This window comes from Garra rufa, chromosome 17, assembly GCF_049309525.1.
Source record: "Garra rufa chromosome 17, GarRuf1.0, whole genome shotgun sequence".
Taxonomy (NCBI): domain Eukaryota; kingdom Metazoa; phylum Chordata; class Actinopteri; order Cypriniformes; family Cyprinidae; genus Garra; species Garra rufa.
In genome coordinates this window covers 43472324-43479199 of record NC_133377.1, presented here as the reverse complement: position 1 = coordinate 43479199, position 6876 = coordinate 43472324, and positions in this window count along the sequence as shown.

Below are 6876 nucleotides of genomic sequence, written 5' to 3'. Positions count from 1 at the left end.
GCAAGCAAACAGGGTCAAAGCTTTTTGTTAACATGTTTTAACATGTTGTTAGCATGACTTAGCAAGTTGCTAGCATTGCTAGGGTGTTGCTATGTGGTTGCAGGGGTACCCAGGGTGGTTGCTAGGGTACCTGGGTTGGTTGCTAGGATACTCTGGGCGGTTGATAGGGTGTTGCTATGTGGATGTTAAGGTACCCAGGTGGTTGCTAGGGTGTTTCTATGTGGTTGCTAAGTTACTTTGGGTTGTTGCTAGGGTGTTGCTAGAGTGGTTGCTAAGGTACCTGGGTTGGTTGCTAGGGTGTTGCTATGTGGTTGCTAAGGTACTCTGGGTGGTTGCTAGGGAATTACTAGCATGTTACCATGATTAACAAGTTAGTAGCATGTTTTGCATGTTTGTATCATGTTGCTATTATGATTAACAAGGTACTAGCATGATTTTAACATGATTAGCAATGTACTAACATGATTCTAACATTGTTAGCAAGGTAAAAACATAAGCAAGATACTATTATAATTCTAACATGTTACTAGCATGTTTCTGACATGATTAGCATGTCACTAGCATAAATGTAGTATGATTAGCAGGTTACTAGCATGATTAGCAAGTTAGTATCATGATTCTAGCATGATTAACAAGATACTAGCATGTTTCTGGCATGATTAGCATTATTCTAGTACGATTAGCAATTTACAAACATGTTCTAGCAGATGAAAATCAAGGAGTATCTTGACCTGAAGGAAGTGTTCAGTAAGTCCAGGACTGCTTCTCTTCCTCCTCATCGTCCCTATGACTGTGCTATAGATCTAGTGCCAGGTACGTCTCCGCCTAAGGGCAAGTTATACTCATTGTCTGCTCCTGAGAGGGAGGCCATGGAGAAATATATTTCTGATTCTCTAGCAGCGGGGTTCATCCGCCCTTCCTCTTCTCCCACCGGGGCAGGGTTTTTTTCATGGGTAAGAAGGATGGACTACTGCGACCGTGTATTGACTACCGAGGGCTGAACAATATCACGGTAAAGAATACTTATCTTTTGCCGTTGATGTCTTCAGCCTTCGAGCAGTTGCAGGGAGCTTCCATTTTTACCAAATTGGACTTACGCAACGCTTACCATTTGGTCCGTATTCGGAAGGGGGATGAGTGGAAGACTGCATTTAATAACCCCAGGGGCCACTTCGAATATCTGGTCATGCCCTTCGGGTTGTCCAACTCCCCTGCGGTCTTTCAGGCACTCTTTAATGACGTGCTGAGAGATATGGTAGATCAGTTCATATATGTCTACCTGGACGACATATAGATTTTTTTCTTCTTCTCTCCAGGAACATGTTCAGCAGGTCAGCCGGGTGCTCCAGAGGCTGCTAGAGAATGGGCTTTTTGTCAAGGCGGAAAAGTGCGTCTTTCATGCACAGTTGGTTCCATTTTTGGGGTACATCATCTCGTCCGAGGGAGTGTGTATGGATCCCGACAAGGTTAAGGCTGTGGTGGATTGGCCAACCCCAGATTCCTGCAAGGCCCTGCAGAGGTTTCTGGGGTTCGCCAATTTCTACCGGTGTTTCATTCGCAATTTCAGCCAACTAGCCTCGCCTCTGATCGCTTTGACCTCCGCCAAGACTACGTTCAGGTGGTCTAGCGCAGCCGATTCTGCATTCACCAACCTAAAGAGCCGCTTCGTTTTGGCTCCGTTTCTCGTGGCCCCTGATCCCACATGTCAGTTTGTGGTGGAGGTCGTCGCTTCAGAGGTGGGGGTAGGTGCGGTACTTTCCCAGCGTGCGGCTTCGGACGACAGAATGCATCCCTGTGCTTTTTTCTCTTGTCGTTTGTCTACCGCCGAACGTAATTATGATATTGGTAACAGGGAGTTGCTGGCAGTCAAGTTAACGTTGAAGGAGTGGCGTCATTGGTTAGAGGGCTCGGGGGTACCCTTTATCGTTTGGACTGACCTCAAGAAGAGTATATTAGATTAGCTAAATGACTCAACTCCAGGCAGGCTCGGTGGGGGCACTTTTTTTCAGTCACTTCGATTTTTCAATTTCATACTGCCCGGGTTCTAATAACATCAAACCCAATTCTTTGTCTCGTATTTTTGACCATTCCGAACACCGACCCTCTCCCGAGAGCATTATACCGGAGAGTCTTGTAATTTCCACTCTCTCTTGGGAGATCGAGTCAAGGGTCCCCACGGCCTTAGAAGGGGTAACGCCTCCGCCGGAGTGCCCACCGGGTCGATTATTTGTGCCGGAGGGAGTACGGTTATACGACGTTATACGGTGGGGTCATTGTTCCAACGTGGCTTGTCATCCAGGAGTTCATCGTACTAGTTTTCTGGTTAAACAACGGTTCTGGTGGCGCTCCATGGCTCATGACATCCGGGCTTTTGTTTTGGCCTGCTCGGCTTGCGCCCGTGGTAACACTTCCAATCGACCTCCAGAGGGGTTACTTCAACCGCTGTCAGTCACTTCGAGACCCTGGCCCCACATCGCGCTAGATTTCGTAACTGCCCTCCCAGCCTCCCAGGGAAATATGGTTGCTTTAACCGTAGTGGACCGGTTCTTGAAGGTGGCTCATTTCATTCCCTTGCCCAAATTACCTTCTGCCAAGGAGACAGCGGTTACTGTAGTTGATCACGTTTTTCGCATTCATGGCCTCCCGAATGACGTGGTTCCCGACAGGGAGCCCCAGTTTATTTCCAAATTCTGGAATGAGTTTTGTTGATTACTGAGGGGCGAGTGTCAGTCTATCCTCTGGTTTCCATTCACAGAGCTACGGCCAGACCGAGCGGGCCAATCAGGACCTCGAGAGAGTGTTGCGATGTTTGGTTACACAGAATCCGTCCTCTTGGAGCCAGCAACTCTCTGGGTGGAGTACGCACACAACTCGTTACCAGTAACATCCACAGGCCTTTCTCCGTTTCAGTGTAGCTTAGGTTACCAGCCACCTATTTTTCCTAGTTTGGAATCCGAAGTCGCAGTCCCCTCTGTTCACGCTTTCGTCTAGAGGTGCCGTCGCACCTGGAGAAGAGCCCGAGAGACTCTCCTCCGGGTGAGAGCGCGCACTAAGGCTCAGGCCAATCGCCACCAGTCCAAGCCTCCCGTCTACGTCGTTGGTCAAAAAGTGTGGCTTTCTTCTAAGGACATTCCGCTCCGCTCCGTTTCTAACAAATTAGCTCCTAAATTCATCGGCCCGTTCACTGTCACCAAGATCATTAGTCCAGTGGCAGTCCGCTTCAAACTTCCTCCAGCGTACAGGAGAATTCATTCCGTGTTCCATGTTTCCAAACTGAAGCCTGTTTTTCACTCACCTATTAATCCGCCTACTCCGGTTCCCCCACCGCCGCGTCTCGTAGACAGGGAACCCACCTATTTGGTAAATCTTATTCTGGACTCCAGATGGAGGGGACGCGGATTCCAGTACTTGGTGGACTGGGAAGGTTACGGTCCGGAGGAGAGAAGTTGGGGCCCGGCTAGGGACATACTGGATCACTCCCTTATCGATGATTACATTCGAGGGGTAGGCTCGCCTGGGAGCGCCAGGAGGCGCTCCTAGGAGGAGGGGTACTGTCACGGTTCATGGGTTCACAGGTTCATTCTCTCTCTGTGTATGGCTGTGTGTGTGTGTTCTGGTTGTGTGTGGGCGTGGCTGTCTGCCATTTTCTTTAATAAACGGCATTGTTCACTCGCTATTGAATCCAGTCTGATTAATCATGACATTGAAACATTAGATGAGTTTGAATGGGTCTCAACGGCTCATTTGTACATTCCGTCTATGGGATTTTTGGTGGTTTTGACAGTCTGGTTTACGAAAGCCATAATCCAGATCAATCTGAAAAGATATAGCAACCCGGGTATGAAGGTCTGGGCTGAGTTTGGTGGTTCAAGGTTGAAAGCTCTAGGAAGAGATAGTGTTTAAATTTTGGCTCAGAATAATAAAACCCTCATTTCAAATCAGGACTCGGAATGTGGATCGCAAATCGTTTAACTTGCGAAATAATTCACAAACCCGATCCAAAGTTTTGATCTGAATCAAATGATTCGCAAACCCGCTACAAAGTTTAGATCTAAACCAAAAACATAGCGATCCGCACTCAAAATTCCAGATCTGAATAAAAATTTGCGCACCATCATTTCAAATCAGGACTTGGAGCGGGAAGCGTGGATCAAGAATCGTTTAACTCACCAAAAAATTCACGAACCCGCTCCGAAGTTTCAATCTGAATCAAATGATTCGCGAATCCGCTCCGAAGATTGGATCTGAATCAAATGATTCGCGAACCCGCTCTGAAGTTTTGATCTGAATCAAATGATTCGCGAACCCGCTCCGAAGTTTCGATCTGAATCAAATGATTCGCGAACCCGTTCCAAAGTTTCGATCTGAATCAAATGATTTGCGAACCCGTTCCAAAGTTTTGATCTGAATCAAATGGTTCGCGAATCCCCCCGAAGTTTCGATCTGAATCAAATGATTTGTGAACCCGGTCCGAAGTTTTGATCTGAATCAAATAATTTGCAAACCCGTTCCAAAGTTTCGATCTGAATCAAATGGTTCGCAAATCCACTCCGAAGTTTCGATCTGAATCAAATGATTTGTGAACCCGGTCCGAAGTTTCGATCTGAATCAAATGGTTCGCAAATCTGCTCCGAAGTTTCGATCTGAATCAAATGATTTGCAAACCCGCTCCAAAGTTTCGATATGAATCAAATGATTCGCAAATCCACTCCGAAGTTTCGATCTGAATCAAATGATTTATGAACCCGGTCCGAAGTTTCGATCTGAATCAAATGATTTGCAAACCCGTTCCGAAGTTTCGATCTGAATCAAATGGTTCACAAATCTGCTCTGAAGTTTCGATCTGAATCAAATGATTTGCAAACCCTTTCCGAAGTTTCGATCTGAATCAAATGGTTCACAAATCTGCTCCGAAGTTTCGATCTGAATCAAATGATTTGCAAACCCACTCCGAAGTTTCGATGTGAATCAAATGATTTGCAAACCCACTCCGAAGTTTCGATCTGAATCAAATGATTTGCAAACCCGTTCCGAAGTTTCGATCTGAATCAAATGGTTCGCAAATCTGCTCCGAAGTTTCGATCTGAATCAAATGATTTGCAAACCCACTCCGAAGTTTCGATCTGAATCAAATGGTTCACAAATCTGCTCCGAAGTTTCGATCTGAATCAAATGATTTGCAAACCCACTCCGAAGTTTCGATCTGAATCAAATGATTTGCAAACCCACTCCGAAGTTTCGATCTGAATCAAATGGTTCACAAACCCACTCCGAAGTTTCGATCTGAATCAAATGATTTGCAAACCCACTCCGAAGTTTCGATCTGAATCAAATGATTTGCAAACCCACTCCGAAGTTTCGATCTGAATCAAATGGTTCACAAACCCACTCCGAAGTTTCGATCTGAATCAAATGATTTGCAAACCCGTTCCGAAGTTTCGATCTGAATCAAATGGTTCGCAAATCTGCTCCGAAGTTTCGATCTGAATCAAATGATTTGCAAACCCACTCCGAAGTTTCGATCTGAATCAAATGGTTCACAAATCTGCTCCGAAGTTTCGATCTGAATCAAATGATTTGCAAACCCACTCCGAAGTTTCGATCTGAATCAAATGATTTGCAAACCCACTCCGAAGTTTCGATCTGAATCAAATGGTTCACAAATCTGCTCCGAAGTTTCGATCTGAATCAAATGATTTGCAAACCCACTCCGAAGTTTCGATCTGAATCAAATGATTTGCAAACCCGTTCCGAAGTTTCGATCTGAATCAAATGGTTCGCAAATCTGCTCCGAAGTTTCGATCTGAATCAAATGATTTGCAAACCCACTCCGAAGTTTCGATCTGAATCAAATGGTTCACAAATCTGCTCCGAAGTTTCGATCTGAATCAAATGATTTGCAAACCCACTCCGAAGTTTCGATCTGAATCAAATGATTTGCAAACCCACTCCGAAGTTTCGATCTGAATCAAATGGTTCACAAACCCACTCCGAAGTTTCGATCTGAATCAAATGATTTGCAAACCCACTCCGAAGTTTCGATCTGAATCAAATGATTTGCAAACCCACTCCGAAGTTTCGATCTGAATCAAATGGTTCACAAACCCACTCCGAAGTTTCGATCTGAATCAAATGATTTGCAAACCCGTTCCGAAGTTTCGATCTGAATCAAATGGTTCGCAAATCTGCTCCGAAGTTTCGATCTGAATCAAATGATTTGCAAACCCACTCCGAAGTTTCGATCTGAATCAAATGGTTCACAAATCTGCTCCGAAGTTTCGATCTGAATCAAATGATTTGCAAACCCACTCCGAAGTTTCGATCTGAATCAAATGATTTGCAAACCCACTCCGAAGTTTCGATCTGAATCAAATGGTTCACAAATCTGCTCCGAAGTTTCGATCTGAATCAAATGATTTGCAAACCCACTCCGAAGTTTCGATCTGAATCAAATGATTTGCAAACCCGTTCCGAAGTTTCGATCTGAATCAAATGGTTCGCAAATCTGCTCCGAAGTTTCGATCTGAATCAAATGATTTGCAAACCCACTCCGAAGTTTCGATGTGAATCAAATGATTAGTGATACTCAAAGTTCCAACCTAAATCAAATGATTCGCGGACCCGCTTTGTTGTACCGATCTGAATCAAATGTTTCACAAACCCACAGCAAAGTTTAGATCTAAAACAAAAATATTGCGATCGGTACTTAAAATTCCAGATCTGAATAATGATTTGTGAACCATCATTTCAAATCAGGACTCGGAGTGCAGATCACAAATCATTTAACTCGTGAAATGACTCTTGAGCCTGCTCCGCAGTTTTGGTCTGAATCAAATGATTCGCGAACCTGCTCCGAAGTTTTGATGTGAATCAAAT